The sequence below is a fragment of the Marmota flaviventris genome, chromosome 1 (assembly GCF_047511675.1).
Source record: "Marmota flaviventris isolate mMarFla1 chromosome 1, mMarFla1.hap1, whole genome shotgun sequence".
Taxonomy (NCBI): domain Eukaryota; kingdom Metazoa; phylum Chordata; class Mammalia; order Rodentia; family Sciuridae; genus Marmota; species Marmota flaviventris.
The window spans coordinates 46,767,301-46,786,686 of record NC_092498.1 but is presented as its reverse complement, the minus strand read 5'-3'; the positions used below and the strand labels follow the sequence as shown (position 1 = coordinate 46,786,686).

The 19,386-nt window shown below is 33.9% G+C and overlaps 1 pseudogene; it reads left to right on the top strand.

Annotated features, from left to right (window-relative positions):
• Positions 1 to 1,012: 1,012 nt before the first annotated feature.
• On the top strand, positions 1,013 to 1,313 carry LOC139701433 (prothymosin alpha-like; annotated as a pseudogene).
• The last annotated feature ends 18,073 nt before the right edge of the window (positions 1,314 to 19,386 follow it).

Here is a 19,386-nt window from a genome sequence, read left to right as displayed (position 1 = left end):
TTCCTTCCTTCCTTCCTTCCTTCCTTCCTTCCTTCCTTCCTTCCTTCCTTCCTTCCTACTAGATTCTCCCACCTGTGCTTTCTGGAGCCCTCTACATAACTGAAGTCCTTCCTACTCTTGGGCATAATTAATATTTGATTTCCATCTATGCACCTTAACTTCCTTTATTAGTATTATGGCATCATCTCTATGGTAATATATTCCTGTACATACATGCATTGTATCATCAGCCACAGTATTCCTATATTTTTAAGTCCCATCAGGATACAGGATATCTTGTGAAACATCACATTGATCTTTAGAAATATATTTGAGCACAAGTTTGAATAGTCATAGGGTGTGCAAGCAATTTTCTCTTCATCAGCTTCACTTCCATAACTAGAATAATATTTTTTCAGTACCCTTATGGGCCAAAATGTTCTGGTTATTAATCCACAAATAATAAAATAGGGTTTATGACAGTTCTTGGAGTTTATATTTCCTTCATTTTAAAACTGAGATAAATGTTATTTTTCCAATTTAATGAGGGCACTTTGGGCCAGACTGGGTAAATGTTCTATTTATTCTCATTAATGTGGCCAGGCTAATGGATTACCATTGTCCAAATACAGTCATCTGGAATTACACAGCTCTGATGTAGTAATAAGACAATCTTTTTGTGGCTGAACAGATACCTTACTAGATGCTTATCACTTGAGCACAGACCAATTATCAGACTTTGATCTCATTCTTATACGTATTCTTGAGAATTTCCAGAGAAAGATCTCTCTTCTGTATCACTGAAGATTATATACCATTAGGCGAAATTTGTCAAAAGACTCTCTTCAGCCCCCACTGGCTGCTCTGAAAAGCCATCTTTGCATTGTTTCTGGGTCCAGCTCCCCACTCACTGCAACCACCTTCGCCGCCCTCCTCCTGCTCCGCTGTGGACTCCGGCAGCTTTATCGCCAGAGTCCCTGAACTCCAGTTTCCTTTTTAACCCACTGCATCGGGATCACCGGCATGCCCCACCATGCCAGACGCCGCCTTGGACACCAAGGACTTAAAGGGGAAGAAGGAAGTTGTGGAGGAGGCAGAGAATGGAAGAGACGCCCCTCCTAATGGGAATGCTAATGAGGAAAATGGGAAGCTGGCAAAGAGGTAGATGAAGGAGAGGAAGAGGGTGGTGAGGAAGAGGAGGAGGAAGGTGATGTGAGGAAGAGGATGGAGATGAAGATGAGGAGGCTGAGGCAGCTAAGGGCAAATGGGCAGCTGAAGATGACGAGGATGATGATGTTGATACCAAGAAGCAGAAGACCAAGGAGGATGACTAGACAGCAAAAAAGGAAAAGCTAAACTAAAAATAAAAGGCCACCGTGAGCTATTCACCCTCCACTTCCCATCTCAGAATCTAAGCGTGATCACCTTCCAGTAGAGAGGTCGGTCCTCCTCCCACCACGTGCAGTGCCACCCACCCGCAGATGATGCTGGGTCTTCACCACCCAACCAAAACCACAACGTGAATTTGCAACAGGGGAGGAAAAAAGAACCAAAACTTCCAAGGCCCTGCTTTTTTTTTTTTTCTTAAAAGTACTTTGTAAAAGGAAAATTTGTTTGTATTTTTATTTACATTTTATATTTTTGTACATATTGTTAGGGGTCAGCCATTTTTAATGATCTCCGATGACCAAACCAACCTTTGGAGCGTTCTCTGTCCTACTTCTGACTTTACTTGTGGTGTGACCATGTTCATTATAATCTCAAAGGAGAAAAAAAAATAACCTTGTAAAAAAACCAAAAACAACAACAATAAAAAAATCCGTATTCCGAGCATTCCAGTAACTTTTTTTGTGTATGTACTTTAGCTGTACTATAAATAGTTGGTTTGTATGAGATGGTTAAAAAGGCCAAAGATAAAAAGTGTTTTTTTTCCTTTTTTTGTCTTTGAAGTTGCTGTTTATTTTTTTGACCTGTTTGATGTATGTGTGAAATAACGTTGTCCAACAATAAACCAGAATTTTAGTTTGCTGAGTTGTTCTAACAAAAAACAAACAAACAAACAAACAAAAAACTCTCTTCACTAGAATTAAAAACTCACAGCTAATTATTGCAATTTGTGTCAATTCTTTATTACTTAAAATTATTTAATTATTTTATTGTTATTAGTTATTTTATTGTTATTAATCTTATGTGAAAATTGTTACCACTAATCTAGCAACTTGAAATAATATTCATTTTTTAGTAGCTCCATGTCCACAGGATAGAAGCCAAGAACAATGTTACTGGATTCTCTGTTCAGTGTCTGAGAAGGCTGAAATCAAGTTGTTGCCTGGAACAGTAGTTCTCATTTGGGCCTCTGGCTGCAATTCCACAATCACTGGTTCTTTGCAAAATCCATTCCTTCCTCACATTTTTCCACATGGCTTCTTCAAACTAGCAGTAGTGTGTCCTTTTTTACACTTACAATCTCCAAATTCTCCTTCTGACACATCTTTCTGATATATATATATTTTTTTCCCTTTCTTGCTCATTTTCCTTTAAGGGCTTTCGTAATTATATTAAGGTCTCTTATATAAACCAAGATAATCTCCAATTTTAAATTCATCTGCTTGTTATATATTCAAAGTTTCTTTTGTCATGTTACATAATATAACCATGTGATTGGCACTGGGCATAGAGTTAGGAAAAAAAATTTTGCTTACCTAACCAAAATATAAAAATGTACATAGTCCTCAATAGCATGAAGGACAAAAAACACTGCAAGATTTTTAATTGCTTCTATGAACTAATGATAGTCCTGAAACAAATCTGATAAAAAATAACACAGTAAATGAAATAACAGTGAAATGTTTCTAAAGATTAGCAATGCAACTTTCTTAAATAACATATTACCTACGTCTGTATTTTCCTATATTTTATTCTACTGGCCAAGTAAAAGCCAGGCACATGCATGTATAGTTTCTATTATTCACTAAATTCCCCTCACTTTGGAAATACATCCTGTCTTTACTTGGATATGCTAGGACAGTTGCACGAGCAATCCTATTCTCTTTCAACCTTCAGCATTATCTATTTTATTATGATTATTTCCATCTCAAATATAGGCATGTTTTAGTTCTCTTATCATAAAAACAACATAATAAATGAACAAACTAAAATCTCTCTCTCTCTATTATCATATCTCCCTCCACATACCATCCCATTTCCCTGTCGGTACACTTTATAGCAAAATTCCTCAAAAACAATGGGATTTCCAGTTGTTCTGCCCTTATTGTCTCTGGAACTCACCATTCTACTAAAAATGATCCTAGCAGGAAACTAGTTGCTCCCCTTATATGGCTTAGCAAAGACACCAATGAGCCCATGGTAAATTAGAGTCCTCATCCTAAGTCCTTCTATCAGCGGCACTTACCACAGGTGTTATTCTCTCCTTTGCTGTTTCACTCAATTTCTAGAATTTCTTTCTCCCCCTAGTTTCCGGCCACTTCTCTGCTTTCTTTGCTCACTATTTGACCTTTAGATTCAGTATTTGACTTTTGTCTCTATGTCTCTTTGGTAATTTATCCTATCTTATGTTGTGAAATACCACTTATAGGATAACTAGCAGAGGTATGTCTGTATCTAGAATGTTTTGAACATCAGGCTTAATATTCAATTGCCTAATTGAAAATTTTACTCGGATGCTAATGGCTATCTCAGACCTAACTTGTCTAAATCAAACTCCCCATTTCCACTCTCTTCCCCTAAATGTGTTCCTTTGTGAGCCATCATCATCTCGGTACTCTTTCAGGAAAGACAGGAGAGAATACACAAATGAGGGAAAATATTTGCAAATTATATATAAGGTACTTGTATGTCAGTGTTTCAATATGTGTTCTTTCTGGCAATATTTGTTCAGAGGAGTTGGAGAGACTTTACTTAGATTTTAGTTCTGTGCTCAATACATTTAATTAGAAATATGTGACTTAGGTAAAAATATAAGTAATGATAAAACCAAAAACCGGGGGCTGGGGATGTGGCTCAAGGGGTAGCACGCTCGCCTGGCGTGAGACACTTGGTTTGATCCTCAGGACCACATAAAAATAAAGATATTGTTTCCACCTAGAGCTAAAAAATAAATATTTAAAAACAAAAAAAAAACGGTTTCCCACATTTTGTGTTTCCTTCTATGTATTGATAATTTGGAATTATCATGGAGAACACAGATGGGTAATAACAACAGTGGGTTATTTCTGAGTCCCCTCAAAATGCTAAACATGATAACAAAATTTACAATAATTACCTCTCAATGGAATTATTTGTGATTTTTAAATTTTGTCTTGATTTTATAATTTTAATATACAGTAGAAATACACTTTAATGTATCACATTAAGTAAGAATGAAATCACAGATGTTGGAAACAACAAAAATTAAGAAATGACAAATATATTTTTTTTTCTCCAAACCTCTGTTAAAAGGCTATATATTATAAAAATTTACACCAAATTTCTGGTTTTTCTAATCCATATCTCCATATCATCTCTATCTAGCTATACTTTATACCATATAACATATTACGTGAGAAAAATGCTGAATTCTCCTAAGATACATTTTCATTTTCTTAACTCAGTGATTATTTAACTTTATTAAAACTAAGAACACTTGAATTGGATTATTGGCTTTACTTCCTAATATTGATTCTGTTGTCTTTGATAGTATACAATGTGTCCCATATTTACTCAAAGGTGACTTTTTCTCCCTTTATATCAAGAAGATTTGTTTCCAATGAAGATAAAGCATATTTTCTTATTTCCAAAACTCATTTGCCGTAATGCAGTAAAGTTTTCCAAGTACAGTTTAGAGAAATCATGCTGACCTTTCTGGTGGGTATTGCACAAGAATTTTTAAATTTAAAGGTCGGAATCAAATTCAACACAGCTCAACAGGGCTATGGGTAGGGAAGAATGTGATTATCCTTTGGACTCTGGGTCCAATGAACCAGAGTTAGAATAGCCAAATTCTCTCATGTGCACTGATTTTATTTTCCTGACTTTCTTCTCTATGAGGTAAGAACCTGACCATTATATGTTACAGTTTCATGTCCCTAACATATTTAACATGAGAGAAGGGGGAATTTTCTCCCCTAAACTCCAATTTAAGAGAGAGGAGGAGAAAAAAAAAAAAAAAAAACACCCACCAAAATCCTAGAGAAGAACTTTTGCTCAGCTTTCTTGGTATGTTTATTTTTATATCAACATCTGAGCCAGGGTGGGGCATGTCAAAGAGGACAGCACTTCCCATGTGGTGCGTATGGTCAACACTGGGGTTAGGGTGAGGTGCGTTCTGGAAAGTCCATTGGGAGACATCATGCCAGCAGAGAGCCATTGAATCCACTAAATTACACTTTTATTCGCTTTATTCTCTTACATTTTTGGCTTTTACCTTTTATTTTCCTTTGGTAATCATTTTCCACGTCATTCTGTTTCTGTATGTTGCCTCAAAAGTGTTATGAAAGAGATAAACCAATCTTGTAAAAGAAAGATCAGTTGGTTTGGGGATTCAGAAGCTCTCAGTAAAGATGGGGCTTCATGTGGAATTTAATCAAGGTGTGGGATATTAACTTAAAATAGACCAGCCTGGAGAAGACCAGAGGTGACAGCCTAGAGGGAGCATTTTGCATAACAATGAAGTTACTGACTGAACCATACCATTGAGCAGATTGAGTAAACTGGGGAATGTAGGAAATTATGGTCATGTCTGTGTATTTAGAATGACAGTACTAAAGACTTCTATTGCCAGGGGAGAAACAGAACTTGACCTTAAAAGATCCACTTCACTATTTTGAACACATGGAGAGACTCTGTATTGAGGAAAATAGGGATGGTTATAAGACAATTAAAGTTTTAAAAGGCAAATAACACTTTTCAAAAATTATGCATCATTATATAAATATCACCCAATATGGGGAGAAGTTTCACAGGGATTTTGCTATTACAATGCGAATCACGCTCATTTTGTTCCAAGAGGAAAGCCTTTTAAATTATAAAAAGTCACTTTAAGAAAAATCTTGTACTAAAGAAGGACAAAGAGAAGCATACTTAGTAAACTACCAAAGGGTTCTATAAATTCATATATATTGTTAGAAACTATACATTTCAAATACAAAGACTGATTTGTCCTCATGAAAAAAAAGAGAGCCTAAGGGTAGAAAATTACCACTAGGAATTTTAATCTCCCAGGTACTTTTGCTTTTTTAAATTTTTCTAAGTTAAAATGGCACAGAACAAATGCATGGCAGTTTGGAGTGCACTGTCTATTGTTCCTGAAGTACCATCTGGCACAGCAATCTCAACTGTAGAAAATGCTTAATGACTGTCCTGACTGACGGTTATAATGGATGCATCTCTGCTACTCTTGCAAGATCTATGAGTAATTCTACCCAGACGGATGACAGTCACAAATTTCAACAGAGTGTTCAGTTGTTTCCAATTCCTAAGACCTTTTAAGAATGTGAAATTTAGCAAAAGGAAGCAGACTGGTTAGCAAAGTTAGAACAGGTCCTCATACATAATAAAATATTCTGTAAATAACAAAGTCACATTAGGATAGTCATATTCTTGTTCTGAGTAGCACTGCCACATGACTTCCTTACAAGAAGCTAAAGGGAACAATTTGTTTGCTTATATTTTATGTACAGAAGTCAGCTTTGGCTTAGGCTTTCTCAAATAGTATTTCTGACAAAAATTCTATATGTGAGCAAAGACATTAATAATGGTGAAAATAGGAAAGAAATCAATGGAGTTGAACATAAGCACACATATTTCATGAGACTCTTGAAACCGTTAATTACATTTGCATGTTAATTATTTAAGTACTCTGACTTCTGTGTTCACAGTCCAGAAGTCTCAGAGGATTTACGGAAACTGTAGGTCTCTCTGTGGGCTCAGAAGTCTCATAAAGAGGAGTTTCATATTGTGTGCACTTTTCATGGCATAGATATCTCTTTTAGGTATTAAGAAAATAACCAAAGTTGAGGTCTAAGTAAATGTGCAGGTCACCTGACTTCTCAAATTTTGCCAGTCGTAAAGGAAAAGCACCATTAGAGCCAAATTGATAGGTTTTGGCCATAGGTGGTACTACAAAGCTGCATTTAAATGTTTATAGTAATCATATTAAATTAGTACATGGAATCTAGTCAGGTTGTATGAAAGGTATGTCATATTGACATCTGTAGATAATATAGTACTATTATCTTTATTCTTTTCTTCAAGAATGGTCTTCTAAAAGCCACACAGATATTGCAACATGGAAAGAATAAAAAGACATGACTCCTGCCTCAAAGAGCACAGGGGTTAGAATTATGTGGTCTGAATATTTTCCAGTAATGTGAAACAAATGGATGCATTGAATCATCTGTCTTCTCTGGACATTTGCCAGTGCCACCAATGCTGTATCTCTGCCAAACCTCTGGCTAGGATACTTACACCAAAACGGTGAAAGAGCCAGGGAGGATATAGTCTGTCATTTAAAAGAGAACTGCTTTTGAATGTGCAATGTATCTCTGCACTCCACTTTGACATAATTGGCTTTAGGACATATTCCATACAGAGCCACAAAAGAGGTCCCTTTTACATGGAAGTTTGAAATTGGCTGAACTTGCAGAAGGCACAAGTCCAATCATACAGATTTTCTTGCTGTCACTATTTAAATTTGAGCAATATCAGTCATTAAAAATTCTGATTCCTGTCCTTGGTCATGCTGGGAATCTACTGAACATTAAAATCATTTGCAACAGTCTGAGAGTTGGGAAGTAGTGCTGGCTCTGTGTTTCATACTATAATTCCCCTTTCCCAGTAAGGCTCTATGCACTATTTGGAAAGACCCTAAATAACATACACTATGTCTTCTCCATTAATTAATTAAGTACTGAAAACATGTGTACAGTGCCTACAGTGGAATGGAGGCACATGATAAAGTGTGTCTGATAGCAGACTGTAAGATGCCTTAGGCAGAAGAATGCATTGTTAGAAACCTGCTCACATTCTATATAAACAGTATTATCTATTTTCTTATTCTGTACAGATATTCTAAGGCAAGTCATTTTATCAGAGATAGATGTGGATCTCTAACACTTCATATCAGGTCAGAATATAATCATCAAGTACTAATTAGAATCATATTCCATAAAACAATGTTTATGTTTTGCATATATCATCCATTTAAAGATGTTCTTTATTTACCTGATGGTTTTCATTGTTGCTCCTCTTCCTACATTTGCAACTTTTGTGTTTGTCTATATAAATGTGGATGTGCATAAGAAAGCATGTATAATTCCGTACTTTGAATTAGTAAACGTAGTGGGATCTCATAAAATTTATTAGAAATGTAATGTTTACACTTGATTTTTCTAGTAGTTTGCACAATAAGTATGAACTTGTGATAAAACAAGGAAAACATTCCTTCAATGTGAAAATATTATCTAAATAGTGTAGAAATCTCCTAAAATGTTATACTCACTCTTGTTTATTTAAATAATATATTCTGAGCTTAGTGTGTGTGTATGTGTGTGTGTGTGTGTGTGTGTATGTATGTGTGTATATACCTGTGTGTATAATGAGTAATTTTTGTCTTCCTTTTATTATTTTTGATTCAGGCCATAATAGTCTGGATTATAGCTAATGTGCCCAAACACTCTAATCTACCATAAGCAATTCCTTACATCAGTACATTACATCTCTTGAAGTGATTATTTTATAACATAAAATTAAGTACAAAAATACAAAAAAGTCCACACCTGCTACAAATTTTATAAATCTACAAACCACACAGATAAACACACAAGAACCTAAAATATCCATATATTTTACATGTTCCCTGAAAAAAATAAGTCTACACTACCTAGATATTCAAAAGCCTTTGCAATCCAAAGACAATCCATGAAACTTGATTTCTCAATGGTCCCACATTCTAGGTACATTAAACACAACCATTATCCAAGTGCTTTTTGTTATAAAAATGATCATTGAACACCTGGGTTTTTCAGAGTTAGGCATATCTCAATTATTTTCTATATCCTATTTACCCCCCTATTTTCTCTTTGCTGCTACTCACTGATGTTCCTCCCCCCAAAGTTCCTCATGAACTAGTTTGTCCCCGCCTTTGGTTCCCTGTCATGTTTTTCTGATTATGTGCCTCATGATTTCTTTTTTTTTTTTAATGTTTTTTAGATACACAGGACAATAGGGTGTATTTTGACATTTTATACATACATGGGTTGCAACCTATTACCATTTTGATGCCATTCTTTTGGTTTAACATGATGTGGAGTTACACTGGTCAAATATTCATATATGAGTATAGGGAAGTTATGTTCGATTCATTCTACTGTCTTTCCTATTCCCATGCCCCCTTTCTTCCCTTAATTCCCCTTTGTCAAATCCAATGAACTTCTATACTTTACCTCCCTACCCACCCTTGTTATGGATTATCATCCACTTTTCAAAGAGAACATTTTACCTTTAGTCTTTTGGGACTGGCTTAATTCACTTAGCATGCTCTTCTCCAGTTTCATCCATTTACTAGCAAATGTCATAATTTCATTCTTCTTTATGGCTGAGTAATATTCCAGTGTGTATATGTACTGCATTTTCTTTAGCCATTCATGTGTTGAAGGGCTCTTAGTTTGGTTCCATAGCTTAGCTATTATGAATTGAGCTGATATAAACAGTGATATGGCTGCATCACTGTAGTATGCTGATTTTAAGTCCTTTGGCATGATTTCTTATTCACACTTTAATCTTCATGTGAGAAGGGAATGACTCTTTTGCTACAAATTGGAACCTTATTTAGTATAGTAGACCTTTATTTTATTGATAGCAAAGCCATTTGTATCATTTTTTGGAGTCAAGATTCCATCAGGGGGTGTAATTAATTATTTGAAGAACCTTCATGTGTGGAAAAGGTGCGTGGAAACCAAACCGAGACAGGGACTCCTATGCAAACTAAAAAATGAGACTTAACATTTGGATCATGACATTAGAGAGAAAAATGTCTAGAAGATGACTTTTGCTTAGGAGAACTTTTGAAGTGGTACCTTCTAATATGAGTAATAGGTAGGAGCTTGGAAGCAAAGCACCCAAGTATTTTAAAGGATATAAAAAGTCTGTGGGGTCAGAGAACACAGATAGACAGTACTTGTTTTAGCACAGGATCCTCAAATCCTGAGGCATATTAGTTATGAGACATATGTAATTTTGAAAAATGTAAAAGTATTTGAATTATTTACAATGTTTATGTCCCAAAGGTTCATTTTAGTTAGGAGGACTTTTAAAATATTATAGTTTTTAATAATCTAAAAGAAGAGGAACAAAAGGTAACATTTTTTTTTCTGATGTGAGACAGGACTATATACTATAAAGTCTGAAAGGTGAGATGAAATCTAAAGAGACAGTATTGGGCCACTGACCAGACTTTTCTACCCTTAGTTTTATTTCAATTCATTGAAGTTTAAATTATACTTTTTTGGAAAGTTGGTAATATATTATACTTCATCAAAAGATTTCCTCAAAGTTCTGTACTATACAGGTTGTAGCTTAGTTATTACATTTCCCTGGCCATTTCTCCATAGGTTTTCAATAATAAATGTGAAAATAAGAAAAAAAAATATATCAATGATTTAACATTTTTTGTCTATAACTCTGATATATTTGCTAGTGATAATAATATTCACAAAGTCTACAGAAGTAAGAGGTACCGTGTGGATCTATCTGCACATGATAATAGTATTTATGGCTACTTTTTTTTAAAAAAAAAGTTTTTATTTTATTTTTCTCTTTATACAGTAGGTTAGTCATCATTCTTTTTAACTATTTTCAGAAGATTTTATTTTAAAAGTAAATTTTCCTCTCTCTGATTTATTCTGCATTTTCAAATCAGGAAATCAATCTTTTATAGAAAGAATTAAAATGCTCCGAAAGAAACAGATATAATGATGTTAATTCAGTTGTTTACAGATCACTTAAGTTATTTTCCTATTTCAAATAAGCTCTGGTAAGTTGATATTGGCCAATAAATGACAGTTTAGTTAGGAAGTTTCCATTTTTAGCAATAGAATTTTTAGTTAAGTATTTCATGTATTCTTCATTCAGAGAATTTTGTGTGGTCAGAGAATGAGCATTAGTGCTAATATTGATATTATTCACATTGATCTGCTATTTACTCCTTGTCCTGTATGACTCCATGAGTTGATAAAGCTAGTTTTATCCTTTAAATAGCATGGATTAGATCACTTTTGTGCTTTCTGTGAAGTATTGACCACAAATGACCAGGAATAGATATTTGTATAACTGAGTTAAGTTAAAATGTTAAACTAATGAATTTTGGTTTCAGCTCTATTGAATATTGTATGTTTGCATATTTCCTAATGATCTTAGGCAATGCCTATAGATATCAGAATGTTAGCTTTTAGGACAGACTGGACATGGTTGAATTTTGATGTGTCAGTGTTGATTTCACTATACAATATACCCTTACTGTGCAAATGCTCACAGCAGGACAGGAGCAAATTAGTTAAGAGGCAAAGTGCTGGTAGGAAAATAAATTTATTACAATGAGCTAGCTGGGAGGAACTTGGCAGATCCTGAAAGTATCTTCCTAAAGGGCCACCTTACACTTGCCAGCAAAGAGCTCATACAGGAAGTTTAAGGAAGTGCACATTTAGCCACAGATGGAGGGGCACCAGAATAATCATTCATTCTGCAGCGGCTCATTTCTCTGATCACATTCTGGTGTTATCTGATGGTGACCAGATGTTCTATGTTCTGCAAATTTTATGAAAGATTACTGATTGGGAAGTCCTATGACCTATGCATTCCTTGTTTCTTTTTTTCTTGAATAGCTGACTTTAGCAGTTAATATACTAATCAGTTAAGTGTGACTTTTTTTAGAATTTTGAATGCCAGGCAGAGGGAAAGAAAACAAAAAGCAAGTTTGCAAAATACAATTTTCAAAGGACAAGTGAACCCATTAGACTGTGTCAGTACTAACACATACCCATTTACTATTTGGAGCTGAAAAGGATCTGAGACAAGGTTTCTGAATCATTATTTGAAAAGAATTTCTCCTCAAGGGAGTTTTCATATTTCCAAATTACCTTTTTTTTTCTTATTTTTCCCTGCTATGGAGAATTTGAAACATTTATGATATCTCAATTTATGTATCTTGAGATGTCATTTTTCAGCATCTGTCATATGATTGTTGATCCCAACCGTAGATATAAAGATATAAATTTCTTGGTGGTAAGAGTTTAAGCCTGTTATTTGATTTCCTCTATTGTCCAGTATAGTGTGTTTTATTTCCTTGCTGAGAAGTCTGGGTGGAAGAACTGTGCCCCATTCTGTTCTGTTCCACAGTTGAGTGGTGGTTGCAACTCAATCTCTGTGGTTGTAAAGTTGCTATTAAAATTTAAGTATTTTGATTTATAATTTATATTTAAGTATTCTGATTTATAATCAATTACTTATTTCATGTTCAAATTAAAATGCCCTTACTCAAGAAGGAGTCAACATATACTTAGGTGACAAACTAGTTTGCTGTTGAATGCTCAACAATATCAACACTAGCCGAAGGATATGCATTTTTGCTCTTAAATATCAGTATTTTTGCTCTTAAAATTACCTGGTTAAAGGTTTCACAGTTTTACACTCTGGCTTAAATTTGTAGTTTCACTATCCAGAACAGCATTTCCAAAATACTGTAGTCAGCTATTGGCCTATGTCAGCCTAATCTAATTGCTTGGCCAGGATCCCTTATCTTTGCTACAGTGGTTTTACTTTCGTTCACAAGGTAGAGTTTAACTATTTTGCAATAATAGCATCAAAAGGAGCTGGTGAACTTTGATCTGTCCTATTTAAATAGCATTTGCAGTTGCTTTGAGAGGACAATAAAAGTCTTAATACAATATCAAATTTATTTCTTAAGATCTCCAGAGTAGAGTTCTCAGATTCATTTGCTGATGTTAAATGGGGCCTTCAGGGAATTATTGATGAATATTTTATGCCACTCATTTATTTGGGGCTTTCCAAATCTCCAGTAGACACAAATACTGACATATTCCATCTGATTTTTATAGTCATTTTTTATGTTATTCCAAGAAAATAAGTGAATTTATTATTTTATTTTAAATTACATTGGCATATAATTTTGGATATGCTAATACAACCAACTAGTCAATACACAAGGACTCCTTTTTTAGGGATTTACAATTTATGCCAAACCATTCTATGTAATCCGAAAATTATATCCTTCCTACAGAACATGTAGTAGAAAGAGCAAACTATAAAACCCATTTCAATAGTGTCAAACTGTCTAAAGTGTTTTTTGAATGGTAGAACTATAGCAATGCACTTTCTAGAAATAAATTTGGTTTTAATAGCACAAAGCTCTAGGGATCCCTGGGTTGTCTGATTTAGAATGCTAGCCTAAGCAGTGTGAAAATTAAAGGTTGAAATAGCTTGGTTATCCATGACATTTTACTGCACTGTTACTGCCGTAGATATATAATAGATTATTAAAATATTTTTCCTCCAGTGGGATTTTCATTTCTGGTGTTTTGATTGTGATAAGAGCAGTAATCCTTTAACTTTCCCTTTGGGTATAATAAAATTCTTCCAAGTAAATGAGAATCAATCACAGATTTCATATAAGTTGGACAACCTTTAACCACTGCAGCAAAGCGTAGTAGCTGACATTGGCATTTCTTGGCTCCTTTTGTCTATTGATTTTGTTTTTCACCTATATTTATCTTAGTACACAACATTCTTGTTTTATTGTGACAGGATCAGTTCCTCTTTTGTGATAATCTGCATAAAATTATTTTGTGAGTACTGATGAAAGAAAGACTGGTTCATTTCTGTGAAAACAATATGAGCCAGCGTTCCACTGCAGAAGTGATTAATGGATACATAATGATGGGATCATCTGAGCAAATATGTACAAATTCATTTACACAGGTACATACACACACATGATTTCTCTGAAGCACTCTTCAACTACTGTTCTTTCAGTAAAAAAAAAAAAAAAAATCTATTCTCTCCTGAAAAATAGTTTCTGCGACTTTTTTTTTTTAACATTCTTCAGTAAGTAAAGCACCATGAATTCTTCATGTCTGATAGTAATTCTTTAATTAGATACAGCTTCTCTTTTTAACTAGCATGTGTAAAATGGCTTCCTCCAAAAGGCTGAACCTAATATATACCTGACTTGGGCAGTCTGAGAATTTTTGTTTGATTTCAAATTGTTGTCTTTAAATATTTACTAAATTCTTACTTCAAAAAGACAAGTGGGAAAAGACTCAGTTTATCACCAAGGCTACACATATGAGAAGAGAGAGACCCAGAGATAGAGATAGACAAAGACAGAAGGGGGAAGGAGAAAGAGAAAGAAGAGAGAGATTAATCATCGTCATGTTTCTTCCTTAACCACACACTTTACTTAGAGATATATGGGAAAAATTGAGGAAAATATAGGAAAGCATATATCTTTATGAAATTATGCATACTCATAAGTAATTATATTTATAAAAATAGTGAAAACAAAGAAATAACAGCTATACAGTCATTCACACTGCTATGTATGTGTGGATATCTATATATGTGTACATGGTTATATAAAATATAATTATATACAAACAGAAACATGTTAACTATATGAATTAATCTTCATATATCAAGTTTCCTTACTAACTCATAAATTCCTTTTTCCACTCAGTCACTGCTCCATTTAGCATTTATGAAGCATTTACACTACGTGACTCATGGTACTAGAAGTGTTTTTAATCTATGTTGAATAGTTGCTCTTCTCATAAGTAAATTTCTATGTTTTTGATCTGAGGGTCAGATGGAATATCATTATAGACTGAATGTAATAGATAGGAAGTCATGTAGTTTTACCATGCCTAGCTTAATTTTAGTTTTCTCCAAAATTAAGGTACTGTGAGGATATTTATAAATTGATATTTTTTCCCAGTGTAATTCCATAAGTAACTTTTGGATGGAACTGGTTATTATATAGGCTAGAAATACATAGAATATCCATACTATTCTAAAGATTTGAATAAAGATTGTTGTGCTAAAGTTGGAAAATACAGGAAGCTATTAAGTTGCCATGGTTAAGAACATGACACTGGACTCAGCCTGCCTGGGCTAGAAACTGTGTCTTTATTTATTTGATATGATCTTAGGGAATGAGTTAATATTTCTGAGCCTCCATCTGCTAATCTATATAATGAAAATAATCACAATAGTTAGCTTCAAAGTATTATGTGATTGAATGAGATTATGTATATAAAGTACGTAAATCTTTTATAGTGACTGGTCTAGAATAAATCCACAGCATATGTTAGCTATTATTCTACTATTTAATATTATTAGTATATGTGTAACATAGTAATAAATAAACTAGTTATCTTCAAAATAATTTTTAGAATTATTTTTAGCTATTTTTAGAAAATAGATATTTAATATCAGCATCTCAAAGCATCAGAAAAAAGACAATTATTTTAGCAGGGCCAGATAGATTTTTATGTAGTAATAAATGGTTGGTTAAATATTTTTAAGGGAACATTATTGTCAAGTTGTTGTGATGTAAGGATTTATTTCTGTATCGGTGACATATAGAAACACTTTCTTATTTTTTGACTACCAAAATTAAATTTTCATTATAAAACATGAAAATAAATTTTAAAAAGAAAATAGTTGAAAATGATTAGTCACAAAATTTTTTGTGGCTATCTTAAAATGACTTTGTAATTAAAATCTTGTATTGACCTATGTAGAATTATTTTTTAAAGCAGGTTGCAAGCAGAAATGAGTGGTTAAGATCTGTTGAAAGAGTGTGCTCCCAATAATTAGGTAGATAAAATGAACCAATGAAATTCTATCTACACTTTAATGTTCAATTCAGACATTACAGACACTTGGAAATTTTCTCTAACTGCCTCTTTTCAAAATTTTGCTGTTTCTTCCTCTCTATTTCCATAACACACTGTACATGCCTTTTTTATAGCACTAATAGCTCTTTTTCATATACCTATCTGCCTGACTTCAAGGACAGAAATTAATCATGTCTGAACAGGTTTTCTAGCTCCAGCTCCTTAATGGGCTTTGTACCTCCAGCTTCTGAAATTTCCTCTAACTACTTTCATTTAAGAATTTGCTATTTCTTTTCTGCTGCGACAACATAGTATACATGCTTCTTTTATAGTGTTCATGGGTCTTTGTCCTGCTCCTACTTTCCAGACCTCAAGGACAGAGATTAATCATGTTTTAATGGGCTTTGTAGCTCCAGTTACTTGCTTATTCATGTAGTGTGCATGCTTTTCTGTTATTTTTTTAATATAAAGTATTTGGAAATATAATACATAGCAATATGAAATAATATTATGATGGGAAAATTCCTATATTACTACAATGTATCAAAGTCAATGTGTGAAAGACACATCTCCTAAATGAAATATGAAAAATTTACCAAAAAATTCTTGGGGGGAAAAAACATGTTCCTAAAATAGATATCAAGCATTTATAGAGAAATAAGAGAATACTGTTCTAGAGATTTCCTTGGTGGATTTGTTCTGTATCATATATTTACAGGAGGAAAAAATGGGGATGCAGCTACCTTTCAGCACTAACTTTCTGAGATGTTTCAAGGCGATAACTTTGACACTTATTTGACATTTCCACTTGGACATCTCCACTGTGGAGACAGCAAATTGGTATCTGACACATCCCTGATAAAGCTAAAGGGCAACTATGTGGTCTAACATCCATGAAAACTTGGAAGTCAAAAGCTAAGCTTATTATGTACTTGAGGGCAAAGAAGCAAAATTTCATGTTGTTTTGGTAATAGCTTGCCATGATGGAAATGTGAAAACATGGAGTGACTTTACCATGAACAAAGTATGGCAATGCGGGAGAGATCCAGTTTAAGCATTTCTTGTCCTGCCTAATTGTTCTGCCTAAGGATGGGTTTCTTAAGAAACAGAAGAGTCTACTAGATATTGAGAGATATATCAAATAGTCCTTTATGAGCATCACCAGATCTGAGGAGAGAAAAGTCACACCAGGCGAACTTCAGAATAATCTTCAGCCAAGTTAGGCCTTTTCTCCCTCAGTCTTCCCATTACTTTGTCTTACTTTCTTTAGGAAAACATAAGGATATCTAGCAAGCATGTTAGGGTTGTGCTACAGGAGAGAAGAAAGCAGAACAATCAGCCCTTTCTTATTACTTGAGTCTTCCATCCTGTAACTGATTCAAGCTGGAGAAGGAGGGAGACTATCCCAAATCAATTATTAGATCCAATGATTAAAAGAGGAGTAGAAATTTTCATATGTAAGCAACTTTGAAACTTAAGTACTATTGTAATACTAGAGAATGAGCCAGGAAAGCAAGATTACCCTCATAAAATACAACTAAAAAAGTATATTTTATTTTATTTTTTTTGTATTCTTAGGCATTTACCCACAACCTCATGCATTCTAGGCAAGTACTCTATTACTAAGCTACACCTTTAGCCCTAAACAAAACTTGTCCTTAGAGGAAAAAAAGTAGTATTAAGTTTTGATTTATTATTAATATATAGATTCAACATAGGATGAAAGTAGAATCCATTGGTGAAAAAAACATACAAAGATAAAATTAATAATTTTAAATTTGTCATAAAACATATTCCATACTCTGATCAATAGTTATGAGATCAAAAGCTTATATCTCTATGATAACAGGTTTGCTTGATTTCTAAATAGCAGAACCAACATTGTAATGGTGTGTTCTAAGAAGAAACCTATCAAATTTAAAAATGAATGATCAATATTACGAACTCTAGGGAGGTCAATATATTGATCAAGAACTATGAGTAGTTTACCATGAACATATTTTATAACTATAGCTGTATTTCTAATAAATCTCTTCAAATTTCAGTAATAAGTAAATAAATTATTATTTTATTTTGAAAAAACAAAGATACTATGTCTAATGCAATTGCGGAATATACATATGTAGGTAGATATATTTTTAAATTAATTAATTAGTTAATTAATTATTTTGGTGGGGAGTACTGAGAACTCAGGGGCCTTAAACCACTGAGCCACACGCCCAGCCCTATTTTGTATTTTATTTAGAGAGAACTGTAATCTAATTAGTAGGTTAATTGATTTGAATAGTTAATAATATGAAACAACTGTACTGGATAATAATTGTAGGCAGGTAGTTTGTGACTGGACCAGAAAATAGGTCACTAAGGGTCTGCTTTGAGGATTTTACCTTTGGTTCTGGGCTGGTTGGTTAGGCTGCACTCCCCCTACCCCTCACTCTGTGTTTCTTGGCTGTGATGAGCTGAGCAGCTTTTCTCATGCTCTTCCACCATGATGTTCTGTCTCACCTCAGGCCCAGAACTCTGGAATGGATGACCATGGACTGAACGTCTTAAACCATGAGCTCCAAATAAACTTTTCATGCACTAAATCTTCTTGTTGGGTATCTTGGTCACAATGACGAAAAACTGACTAACATATGCTGCTATCAGAAAGAAGGACTACCTGGGTGAGGAACTTTCCATCAGGCAAGGTCAAGGCAGTGTAATTCTTGGAAACAGCTAAGGTTTGAGCCTTCAGTAATAACATTCATAGCAAATATGAGTGCCTTGGTCCTGAAGGAGGTATTTCACAGTAGAATCCATGACAAGATATAATGGTTTTTAGAGTCAATATTTACAAAGAAAATACTATCAATTGACTCTTAAAGCCATTTAAATACAGTTATTATACAACTCTTTAAATAATAAATTTTCTTTATGAAGTTTCAAAGATCAGATAGTTTCCAATGACAAATTCTTTTATCTATTTATTCATTTATTTTTATTTATATATGACAATGTAATGCATTATAAGTCTTATTACACATATAGAGCACAATAAGACTCCTTTTGTGAAAGAATTAAAATCAAGAATAAATAAATGGGGTGGAATCAAACTAAAAAGGTTTCTTCTCACCAAAAGGAACAATCTGTAAGGTAAATAGAGGGTCTACATCTTGGGAGCAAATCTTTACTCCTCACACATTTGATAGAGCACTACACTAATCTCTAGTGTATATAAAGAATTCAAAAAGCTAGCCCCCCCCCAAAAAAAAACCACCCATAAATATCTCAATAAATGGGCCAAGGATCTGAACAGACACTTCTCAGAAGATGACAGAAGATGATATATAATCAATCAACAAATTTATGAAAAAATGTTCTTCATCACTAGCAATTAGAGAAATGCAAATGAAAACCAAAGATTTCATCTCACACCAGTCAGAATGACAGCTATTATGACGACAAACAATAAGTGTTGGTGAGGATGTGGGGAAAAACGTACACTGATATATTGATG